The sequence below is a fragment of the Hyla sarda genome, chromosome 11 (assembly GCF_029499605.1).
Source record: "Hyla sarda isolate aHylSar1 chromosome 11, aHylSar1.hap1, whole genome shotgun sequence".
Lineage (NCBI taxonomy): Eukaryota > Metazoa > Chordata > Amphibia > Anura > Hylidae > Hyla > Hyla sarda.
The window spans coordinates 16,142,828-16,155,555 of NC_079199.1; the positions used below are offsets into that span (position 1 = coordinate 16,142,828).

General features: G+C 47.0%; 1 protein-coding gene across 1 annotated transcript in view; it reads left to right on the forward strand.

Annotated features, from left to right (window-relative positions):
- The first annotated feature begins 2,748 nt into the window (after positions 1–2,748).
- Positions 2,749–12,728, forward strand: part of KLHL28 (kelch like family member 28) — a 28,895-nt gene continuing 18,915 nt past the window's right edge. The window contains exon 1 of the mRNA XM_056546265.1: positions 2,749–2,991. The gene's annotated coding sequence lies outside the window, so the exon portion shown is untranslated. The remainder of the gene's footprint in view (positions 2,992–12,728) is intronic.

Genomic DNA, 12,728 nt, shown 5'->3' on the forward strand with positions numbered 1-12,728 from the left:
GCTCTGCGTAATGGCTGCAGCCAACTGCTCTCACTATCTGTGTGCATGCTTACACTGCAGCTCACACACGCTGTACAAGTCTTTTCTTTCAGACTATCCTTCCTCCAGCAATAAATCATGTTGTGTTCTGAATAGCAGAAGTCAGAGATATTCAGCAGAAAAACAGCAGCCATGTGCTCAGTTGTGACTTAGGCTGCGTTCACACGGCTGTCTAGACCCGTCCTGTTCTTCTCCCGTCAAAAATAAAAACGGACTTTTAAAAAAAAAAAAAAAAAAAAAAAGGACAACAACGGATTCAAACGGATGCTATCCGTTTGCATCCGTTATTGTTCAGTTAATAAACCCCCCAAAAATTTTTTTTTGTTCTGAGCATGCTCAGAAGCAAAAAGGGATTAAGAAAAACGGATTGAAAAAACGGCATTAAAGGCTCATCCGTTTTCCATAGACGTCAATGTTAAATTTACTGTTTTTAATCCGTTTACAGCCTGCAAGAACGGAACCGAAACGGGGATTAACCTCTTCAGGACGCCGGGCGTATGCATACGCCCTGCATCCCGAGTCCTTAAGGACGTGGGGCGGATGCATACGCCCGTGGGAATTCTGGTCCCCGCCGCTAGCCGGTTGGGGAACGGACCGGGATGCCTGCTGAAATCATTCAACAGGCACCCCGGCACATCGCCCAAGGGGGTCCTGAGACCCCCCCCCCATGTCGGCGACCACAGAAAATCGGATGTCAATTCAGACATGCGATTTTCTGCTATTCCGGGCTATTATCGAGTCTCTGGTGACCCGATCACCTGGAAAATAGCGATGATCGGAGGTGTCAGTGACAGCCCCGATCATCCTGAGGGCTAGGAGTGAGGTCGCAGTGCTGCAATCTCCTCCTATCCCCTACCATTGGTCAGAACTGATTCTGACCAATGGCAGAGCAGGACAGTGGTTTGCCATGGCAACCCCCGTTCTGCACACCCCTGGATGTCGAGGGGAACATGGGGAGAAGATGGAGGCCGGTACCTGGAGGAGAAGATGCCTGGGAACCGCTGATCTTCACTGGAGACTGCAAAGATCCTGGCTCAGGTAGGGAAAAGATGGGGGGGGGGGGGGGGGATGAAAGTGAAAGTAAAGTGATCTTTACTGTGGCAACCACTAGGAAGGCCAAACTGCAACTCTCAGCATGCCCAGACAGCCTTTGGCCAAAGGCTGTCTGGGCATGCTGGGAGTTGCAGTTTTGCAACATCTGGAGGGTCACAGTTTGGAGACCACTGTTACAGTGGTGCCCAAACAGTAGCCCTCCAGATGTTTCCAAACTGCAACTCTCAGCATACCTAGACTGCCCAGGCGTGCTGGGAGTTGTAGTTCTGTAACATCTGTCCCTTCAGATTTAGCAATTTTCATGAAATTTTGGAAAATTGCTGTTCTACTTTGAAGCCCTCTAATTTTTTCAAAAAGCAAAAATATGTCCATTTTATTATTTATTTATTTTCCTTACAAGTAGAGAGCTTCAAAGTTAGAAAAATGCTACATTTTCAAAATTTTCATGAAATTTGGGGATTTTTCACCAAAAAAGGATGCAAGTAACGCCGAAATTTACCCCCAAAATAAAGTAGAATATTTCGCGAAAAAGAATCTCAGAATCAGAATATTCAGTAAAAGCGTTTTCGAGTTATTAATTCGTAAAGCGACGGTGGTCAGAATTGCGAAAAAGGGCTCAGTCCTTAAGGTGAAAAAGGGTTGCGTCCTTAAGGGGTTAAAAAAAATGGGGACCTGTAATGTCTGTTTATTTGTTTTTGCATTTTTCTGTTTAGGTGTGTATTGTTCAGAGCATAGGGAATGGTTAAAGGGGTACTCCGGTGAAAACCTTTTTTCTTTTAAATCAACTGGTGGCAGAAAGTTAAACATATTTGTAAATTACTTCTATTAAAAAATCTTAATCCTTCCAGTACTTATTAGCTGCTGAATGCTACAGAGGAAATTCCTTTCTTTTTGGAACACTGATGACATCACGAGCACAGTGCTCTCTGCTGACATCTCTGTCCATTTTAGCAACCATACATAGCAGATGTATGCTAAGGGCAGCATGGTGGCTCAGTGGTTAGCACTGCTGCCTTGCAGTGCTGGGGACTTGGGTTCAAATCCCACTAAGGACAACAATAAATAAAACGTTATTATTATTATAATAATGTCAGCAGAGAGAACTGTGCTCGCGATGTCATCAGAGAGCATTCCAAAAAGAAAAGAATTTCCTCTGTAGTATTCAGCAGCTAATAAGTACAGGAAGAGGATTAAGATTTTTTAATAGAAGTAATTTACAAATATGTTTAACTTTCTGCCACCAGTTGATTTAAAAGAAAAAAGGTTTTCACCGGAGTACCCCTTTAATGAGCAAAAACAAAAAAACAAAAGCACAAAAATGAAAAATCGCTGCCAAAATGGGCCTGGTCACGAAGTGGTGGAATCAGTATTCCCCAACCAGGGTGCCTCCAGCTGTTGCAAAACTACAACTCCCAGCATGCCCGGACAGCCAACGGCTGTCCGGGCATGCTGGGAGTTGTAGTTTTGCAACAGCTGGAGGCATCCTGGTTGGGAAACCCTAGGTTCACTACTTCTGGTTGGAAATGAAGTCAACTACATAGAAGAGGAGATCCCACAATCCCTTGCGCCTCCAGCCTGTGGGGAAGTCACATGACTACCCAGCGCCTCACACACTCCCGCGCACACTCCTGCTGTCTATCACCCGCTCCTATAGCAACAGCTGCACAGGCGCCGCCCCTGGTCACGTGGCCCGCTGCCCCGCCACCGCCTTGGACGCCGGGAGTTGTAGTGTTTCTGTGGCGCGGCCTCCATTACAGATCATTACAGATCGCTTCTGTGTGTGTTTTTTTCTGGGCGGGGCCGTCCTGACCTGGAAGTGACGCGCTCTCTCTCCGCTGTGTTTGGGTTGTGACAGGAGAGGAGAGCTTGTGTGTGTTCTGCTGCCTCCGGGTGACACAGGTAAGGGACGGGGTGCCCGGGTCAGCGGGGTGGAGGATGACGGGGGTGGTAGTGGGGAGGATGAGGGTCAGGGATGTGCGCCAGAAAAGGGACAGCTGCCACCCATGATGGGAGATGCCAGGGAGGAGTGGGCGTACACCACAGGCCTCATTTATCAGAGCTGTTGCCCATAGCAACCAGTCAGACCTCAGTTATCATAATAGGTCAGGAAATGAAAGCTGAGCCCTGATTGGTTGTCTGTTGCTAATAGCAACCTATGAGAACTAAAATTATTTCATAGTAGCATAAGAAATAAGGGGGGAGGAAAAGTTGCCCATAGCAACCAATCAGGTTGCTTCTTTCATTTTGCAGAGGCCTTGTTAAAAATGAAAGAAGCGATCTGATTGGTTGCTATGGGCAACTTTTCCTCTTGACAGGTTTTGATAAATCTCCCCCTAAATGCTTAGCTCTGGTTGCCTGTTGCTAATAGCAACCAATCAAAGTCCATAGCAACATAAGAAAAATAAAAGCTGAGCCCTGATTGGTTGCTATTAGCAACAGGCAACCAATCAGTCCATTAAGTCAAAGAAGAATAAATAATAAAAACTCAGTCCTGATTGGTTGTCTGTTGCTAATAGCAACTCATCAGAGCCTATTAATCCATAGCAACATAAGAAATAAAAACTGAGCCCTGATTATTTTTCTGTTGCTAATAGCAACCAATTAGAGTCCAGTGTAACATAAATAGAAGCTAGGCTCTGATTGGTTGTCGGTTATTGCACCCAATGACAGTTTTTTGCTTTTGTTTTTACTTCTAGAATAGGTTATACCTAATAGTGTTGAGCGCGAATATTCGAAATGAGAAGTTTTACAGCGAATAGCGGCACTTCGAGATTTTGCGAATATTTAAAATATAGTGATATAGATTCGTAATGACGAATTTTTTATTTATTTTATTATGCGAATATCGGCACTTCCAGATTGGACACTGATCCCTCCCTCCTTTTAGGTGAAATATATAATCGTGTACTATGCGAATTTCATTATGAATTTTCGCACGGAGAAAAAAAAACAAAAAAAAAACGAACATAGCAAATATGCGTATTTCGCGTACATAGGACGAATATTCGTCCACATATTTGTGAAATATTGCAAATTCCAAAATGGCCCCTGACGCTCATCACTAATAACTAAGCTCCAACTGGTTGCTATGGGCAGCAAAGACAGTCTTAGGGCTTGTTTTCACTAGTGCAGTGTTTCCCAACCAGGGGGCCTCCAGCTGTTGCAAAACTACAACTCCCAGCATGCCCGGACAGCCAACGGTAGTTTTGCCACAGCTGGAGGCACCCTGGTTGGGAAACACTGCACTATGGGATTTCCGACTAGAATATATTTCGTTCTGCAGCGGGCCCTTCGGAGCTAGGATGTTGGCTGTCCGGGCATGCTGGGAGTTGTAGGTTTGCAACAGCTGGAGGCACCCCTGGTTGGGAAACACTGACCTATACTATATACTACTATATATTAGTGCTGGGCGGTATACCGGTATGAACCGGATACCGTTTTTTTTTTTTCTCCCACGGTATGGATTTTTGCCCATACCGCTATCCCGGTCGGGCCCCTCCCCCACCCTCCGAGTCAATAAAAAAAATTAAACTTACCTGTAATGGGGGTGGTCTGGGCCATCCATCCTTCCTGTAGTGTCCGGCAGCATTCCGGGTGGAGGGTGAACCGGTCCAGGCTGTCCTTCTCCGGGGGTCCTCTTCTCCACTCCGGGCAGGCTCCGGCCTAGTACGCTGCATAGACGCCGTCTACGTCAGGTGCGTCGCTGCGCACGGACGTCACTGCGCAGCGGCGTCTATGCAGCGTTACTAGGCCGGAGCCTGCCCGGAGTGGAGAAGAGGACCCCCGGAGAAGGACAGCCCGGACCGGTTCACCCTCCACCCGGAATGCCACCGGACACTACAGGAAGGATGGATGGCCCGGCTCACCCTCCCCGGACGGTCCCTGCAGCAACTGGGAAGGTGAGTCAGGGTTCTGGGATGGACAGGGGTCTGTATAATATACTATATCTACAGTAGGCCCTCCAGCTTTTGCAAAACTACAACTCCCAGCATGCCCGGACAGCCAACGGCTGTCCGGGCATGCTGGGAGTTGTAATTTTGCAACAGCTGGAGGCACCCTGGTTGGGAAACACTGACCTATACTATATACTACTATATAGTCCAACATGCTGGGAGTGGTTGTTTTGCAACAGCTGGAGGCACCCTGGTTGGGAAACGCCGCACTATGGGGTTTCTGACAGGAATATATACCGTTCTGCAGCGGCCCCTCCGAAATCCTTTGGAGCTAGGACATGCACTGCCACCATTGACGACAATTCCCTCAAATTCGGCTGGAACTTGGTGCTGCAGAATCCTATTGAAGACAATAGGAGGCGGCTGTAGTGGAATTACGTAGTGTGAACAGGCACTTAGAGCTCATTCACACTGAGGACATTTTCCTCGCTGACTTCCTCTGTGGGTCTGCAATCTTCTGCACAGAACAGAAATGATCGGGAATCGGCACTTATGTCTGCGGCTATTTGGCGCGGACGTAACGCCATTCCATTTATAAGAGGGACTTCTCAGGCAGATTCTGCCAGAAGATTAAATGCGGTAAATATTTTACCCAAATTCAGACTTGCGACAAACGTTCTGTCACAGAAATTTCTAAAGTACAAACTGAGCGTGGCAAAAATCCATTGAAATCAATGGGAGCGTGCGCTGGAAGGTGGAACCCACACGGATATTTTCGTAGTGTGAACGAGCTTTAGGCACACAAAGTACAAGTCTTATTTTTGTATTTTTACAAAAAAAAAATAAGGGCATATTTTGGCAAAGTAAAGTGGCTATGAAAAAGCTGCCATCAGTGCACACAATGGGGGAGATTTATCAAAACCTGTGCAGAGGAAGTGGTGCAGTTGCCCATAGCAACCAATCAGATTGCTTCTTTCATTTTCCACAGGCCTCTTTAGAGGCCTGTGGAAAATGAAAGAAGCAATCTGATTGGTTGCTATGGGCAACTGCACCACTCTTCCTCTGCACAGGTTTTGATAAATCTCCCCCAATGTATATAACAAAAAAATAAATAAAACGCTAAAATGCTAAAACGTGTGAGTTCATTACTTGCATCCATTAGTAAGAAATAACGTCCGGAGTAACAAAATCGAACTGCAAATCGGAAAAGAAATCACACAAAATGTGTAACAACCGGTAGTGCTGGGCAGTATGACCAAAAATGTGTATCAAACTTATGGCGGTTCCACGGTATTTGACGGTATTTTTTAAATTTTTTTCACTCATTTTCTCCTCGAATGAATTATCAGCTGCAGTGCGCTGGGGAACTAATCATATATGACCCGCGGGCGCTGCTCTGCTCCCCCCCCCCCCCCTTTCAACCCAATGAACTATCAGCTGCAGCGCTGTCCCCACATCGGGGGACTAATCATGTTACCCGCAGGGGCTGCTCTCCTTCTCCTCTGAGCCGCGGGCACTGGAAATGAATGAGTTGTGAGCCGCGGGCGCAGGACGGAGAACGGAAGCAGTCACCTCCCCCTGCAAGCGTTGAAAGCCAGTGGGCCGCGAGCGCTGCAGAACTTCTGATCAGAAGTTCTGCAGCGCACGTGACCCACTGGCTATCAGTGCTTGCAGGGGGAGGTGACTGCTTCCGTTCTCCGTCCTGCGCCCGCGGCTCACAACTCATTCATTTCCAGTGCCCGCGGCTCAGAGGAGAAGGAGAGCAGCCCCTGCGGGTAACATGATTAGTCCCCCGATGTGGGGACAGCGCTGCAGCTGATAATTCATTCAATGTGGGGGGGGGGGGGGGCGACTGGTATTGCGGTATAGGGAAAAATTCATATCGTACAGAGAAAACACACCGGTATTCGGTATGAACCGGTATATTGCCCAGCACTTACAACCGGTAGAAAAACCTCTCTATTATTATTATTATTATTATTATTATTAATTTTTTTAGTTTTTTTAAAGCAGTTGTCAGCAGGATTAACTCCCTAAGGGTACGTTCACACATACAGTATTCTGCGCAGATTTGATGCACAGGATTTTCTGTGTAAACTAAATGACTGAGCACATCTTCGAATATTCAGTTACAAATCCTGTGCATCAAATCTGCGCAGGATCCTGTACATGTAAATAGACCCTTATGCTACATTCAGACTAGCGGATCCACACCGTATTTTACGCTGTGGATCCGCTGCCGAAAGATCACTACAGGGTGCCTTTTAAATGTGCCTGCTTGGAGCAGCATTACGCTGCTATGAGCAGTCACACTGCTGTGATGTGCGAGTCGCCGCGTATGCGCAGTTTACTCGCACCCATTGTGGCCGCTCCATGAGCTAGGCCGAGAGCAGCCGTGATGTGCGAGTATACTGCGCGGTGATTCCCACATCGAAGTGTGTCTGCTCGTAGCAGCGTATTGCCGCTCCGAGCAGGCACATCTAAAGGCACCCTGTACTTCAGCGGATCTGCAGCGTAAAATACACTGTGGATCCGCTCGCCCTTAGGGTACGTTCACACGTACAAGATCTGCTGCATGTTTTCTGCAGCTGATATTGCTACCCATTGAAGTTAATATGCAGCAAAATCAGCTGCACAAAATATGCAGCAGATCCTGTACGTGTGACTGTACGCTTAGGGTGTGTTTCTGCTGCAGCATTACTTCAGCGGATTTTGCCTCCCGTTGACTTCAGTGGGCAGAAAAATCTGCTGAAGCAGATCAGCAGAAAATATGCACATGTGAATGCACACTAAGGGCTCGTTCACACGAGCTGATTCCTTTTCAAACCCGCAGCGGATCTCCTGCTGCAAATTTGAAAAAGGGGGTGGCTACCATGTAGTGCTGGGCGGTACACCGGTACATACCGAATACCGACATTTTTTTCCTGCACGATATGAATTTTTCCCAAACCGCTATAGTGGATGGACCCTCCCCCCCCCCCTTGAATGGATGAATTATCAGCTGCAGCGAGCTTTCCCCCACATCGGGGAACTAATTATATGTGACCCGCGAGCGCTGCCTCCCCCCCCCTTCCCACACAGATAATTATCAGCCGCTGCACTGTACTGTACTATCCTTGTGCCCGGGCTGCAAAATTAAACAAAATAAACTTTATCTCACCTTCCTACGTTCCCCCGTTGCTCCGGTACCAGTTGTCCCACCTCGGCCGGTGATAGGCTGAGTGCATTGTCATGTAAGGAGCTAGCCGGCCTCTTACATGACAATGCGCTCAGCTCATCACCGGCCGAGGTGGGCCAACATTGCTGCAGATTTTCCAAAGGTAATCCGCCTGTGTGAACGAGCCCTAAGGCAGTGCTTTCCAATAAGGGTGCCTCCAGCTGTTGCAAAAGCATGCTGGGAGTTGTAGTTTAGTACCAGCAGGACTCACAATGATTGGGAAACACTGGCCGAGCCCAGGTATATGTATAGAGGGATCAGGAAACATATATTGGCCCTCATTTACTAAGAGTAGAGTGTAGTTTTGTTTGTGGGTTTTTGTTTTTGACAGGTATGTCTCCACGGTATTTACTATTGTATCTTGAAATTGGCGGCTTTTCCCTACTTTTTGCTTTCAAATATGTAGTTTTTTTTTGTAATTTTTTTTTTTTTTTTAAGAGACACGGCCCTTTTCCCTGATGCTCACTCCCCTTTGTAGGGTTTTCTGAGTAAAGTGAAGAGTTCGGCCCTTTTCACACTACAGGTATCACCTGTAAAAACTTCTGTTTTTACTCCCGGCAAAAAGTCCTGAAAACGGCCGGCAAAAAGTCCCATTCGTGTCAATGGGATTTTTTGAACATTCTTTTGCATCAGACATGTCCGTTTTTACTTATGTCAGTTATTTTTGCCGACACTAAATTTTGGTCCAGCTAAAATAATGGGGGGAAAAAACGGCCGTTAAAATTTAACATTGAAGTCTATGGGAAACCGGATGTTAGAAAAAAACATCCGCTACCATCAGTTATTGTCAGGTTTGTCAACATCCGTTTTTTTGTACTGAGCATGCTCAGTACAGCTTTACAAAAAAGGGTTGAAAACCTGATAAAAAAGCAAAAAAACAAAACAAAAAACTGATGTAACTGGTAATAACGGATGAACAGAACAACATCAGGTTTTTTAAGAAAAAAAACATAAAAAAGAACGGATGATGGTCATCAGTTATTATCCGTTTTTTTTTTTTTTTCATCTGTTATTGTAAAATCACGGCAGTAAAAAAAGCAGGATGATACCTCCTGTAGTGTGAAAGTGGCCTTAGTAGGGTTTTTTATTTATTTATTTTTTTTGTCGGAAGTTCTGGCGCACAACACATAAAACCATACAATATCTTCTCGAAAAACCCTTAGTAAATGAAGCGGCAAGGTGTATGGTAGTGTTTCCCAACCGGGGTGCCTCCAGCTGTTGCAAAACTACAACTCCCAGCATGCCCTGTCCGGGCATGCTGGGAGTTGTAGTTTTGCAACAGCTGGAGGCACCCTGGTTGGGAAACAGTGTATGGGAATCCTAAGGCTAGGTTCAGACTACGGAATCTCCGGGCAGAAAATTTCCGCCCAGAGAGTCCGAGTGCAGAAAGCCCTGATTGAATCAGTCGGCGCTAGGACCGTGCGGACACTGCGGTCTCCAATAGACTGCAATGTAGGGATCGACCGATATTGTTTTTTTTAGGGCCGATAATCGGTGGAGGTTAGGGCCGATAGCCGATAACTTATACCGATATTCCGGTATAAGTTATCGGCTATTTATCCCCTCTTGCCACCGCTGCAGATCATTGATTTAAAGCGGGTACTTTAAATCAATGCACTGCAGTGGCTTTTGCGGTGCCATAGACCGCCGCCACCACCCGCTTCTCTCCCCCTACCTGTCAGGGTGGTCCGGGCCATCCATCCTTCGTGTAGTGTCCGGCGGCATTCCGGGTGGAGGGTGAACCGGTCCGGGCTGTCCTTCTCCGGGGGTGCTCTTCTCCACTCCGGGCAGGCTCCGGCCTAGTAACGCAGCATAGACGCCGCTGCGCAGTGACGCCCGTGCGCAGCGACGCACCTGACATCACAGTGTAGCGGCATCTATGCAGCGTACTAGGCCGGAGCCTGCCCGGAGTGGAGAAGAGCACCCCCGGAGAAGAAGGACAGCCCGGACCGGTTCACCCTCCACCCGGAATGCCGCCGGACACTACACGAAGGATGGATGGCCCAGACCACCCCCATTACGGGTAAGTTTAAATTTTTTTTTATTGACTCGGAGGGTGGGGGAGGGGCCCGACTGGTATAGCGGTATGGGCAAAAATCCATACCATGGGAGAAAAAAAACTGTATCCAGTTCATACCGGTATACTGCCCACCACTACGGTGGGGGGTGCGACGCGGTGGGTAGGGGGGGCGGTCGCGGTGCGGCGGGTTGGGAGGGGGGGCGTTAGCGGTGCGGGGCATTATCGGCTTATCGGCAATGTAATTGCCGATACCGATAATGCCCAAAATCCTGATAATCGGTCGATCCCTACTGCAATGTGTTCAGCGCGGATTTCCGCCTGAAGAAAGAGCAAATTTCCAAGCGGTTTTTCCGTTCACAAATTCCACTTCACAAATTCCGAAGTGTGAATTTGTGAACGGAAACCCATTCACTACACTATACATTTTAGTAAGCGGAATTTCTGCCTGCAATTTAGAAGCGGAATTGCAGGCGGAGATTCCGTATTCTGAACCTAGCCAAAGGCTACTGAGCAGTGAATCCAGCACCGATCACTTTAAGTAATCCCAGCAATTTACATAACTCTGAAACGGGATCGGTGTAAATGAAGTTTCGGCTCTGCTACATCTGTAGTGATGTGTGGTGCGTGCTGCCCACTTAGCGAGGAACAAAGAGGAAATTCAGATGAATTCTAAAAGGAGACGAGTAGGGGTAAGACATAGGAAGTGAGTGCGGTTTATAAACTCTGCATACTGTTCTGCATTTAAAGGAGAACTCCGGCAAAAGTAATATTATATCTTAGATAAGCAGCTGATCGTGGGGGGTCCGAGCGCCGGGACCCTCAGCAATTTCTAGGACGGGACCCAGACTCCGTTAATGAGGAGCGCATGTCGTCTACTGGTAGATGCCCGTCATTCATTTCTATGAGAGTGATTTCTGACTATCGGACTCGGCTCTTTTTGGCACTCCCATAGAAATGAATGCAGCAGCAGCCCACACTCATCACTGAGCGACAGGTCCCGTCCCGGCAATTACGGTAGCTACTTATCCCCTATGGATAGGGGATACGTTTATTTTTGCTGGATTCCTCCTTTAATGTGTGTTTATGCGCATATGTAGACTAGAAATGCTGCATATAATCAAAGGGGTTGCATGACATTTTCATTACTTTACAGGAACAGCGCAGCTCTTTGGTTAAATCTGGTATTGCAGCATTCAGTGGAATGAGGATGGGTTTGTTTCTGGGAAAAGAGACCCTTTTTTTTTTTTTTGCTAATCCCAGACTACCCTTTTCTAAAGCTGATCTCCTCGGCTCCGTTTAGGGCAGAGCTTTCCAAACTTTTCATGTTGGGTACACCCTTTTTATACGTGCATAATTTGGGGACACACCCCTGTAACGCCTATTGCACATACTGTATCACGCTGCACATTCTATGATGCACGACATGATACCGCAGGGATGTGGAATTCCCATCGCCCGACGCCCGGGACGTGCAGTTCCGGGCAACGGGCAGGTGAATTTTTTTTGCGGCAGCGCTCAGCAGTCTGTATGGATCCCTCAGCTGTTCTCAGTAGCCGGGGGCCGCTGTTAGATGGAAATTTGCAACCCGTGCAGATTTGCGACCGCTCCTCCCCAAATTTCCACCTCAAACTGCCCCTAATAGCCAGCATGCGGTGATTGCCGTGGCTGGCTATTAACCCTTTAGATCAGTGGTCTTCAACCTGCAGACCTTCAGATGTTGCAAAACTACAACTCCCAGCATGCCCGGACAGCCGTTGGCTGACCGGGCATGCTGGGAGTTGTAGTTTTGCAACATCTGGAGGTCCGCAGGTTGGAGACCACTGCTTTAGATCATCGCTGTCAAAGCTGACAGCGGCGTCTAAAGGGACATGTGAATGTGTGAATGCTCCCTGGTGGGCTAGTGAGGTGGATTCCCCCCCCCCCGCAGGGCGATAGCGCGCGGTGGGATCCACTATAGAGGTAGCCGGAGGGCTTACCTCTGCTTCCCTGGTGTCCGTGGCTCTGTCACTGATAGATCCTGGCTGGACTAGGCTCTATCAATCGCAGAGCACACAGATCAGTGAAGTTCAATAGAACTCTATTGATCTGTATGAAGAATCTAATGAATCCTCCTAAAAGTCTAATAAAGTGTAAAAAAAAAATATATATATATATATATAAAATTAAAAAAAAATTAAAAAATTGAATGTTTAAAAGACACACATTAACCCCTTCCATGTTAAAAGTTCAACTCACCCCCTTTTCCTACATAAAAACATGTAAACATATTTAGTATCGCTGCGTGCGTAATTGTACGAACTATTAAAATATAACATTATGTATCCCATACGGTAAATGACGTAAATGTAAAAAAAAATACCAAACCACAGAATTGCAATTTTTATAATATCCCAGAAAAAAAATTAAAAATTTATTAAAAAGTCAGATGAATACCAAAATGGTACCGAAAATTGGCCCGGACAAGTGGATCGTCATGAGGGACAAGTAGATTTTGCTCTGTTTTAGT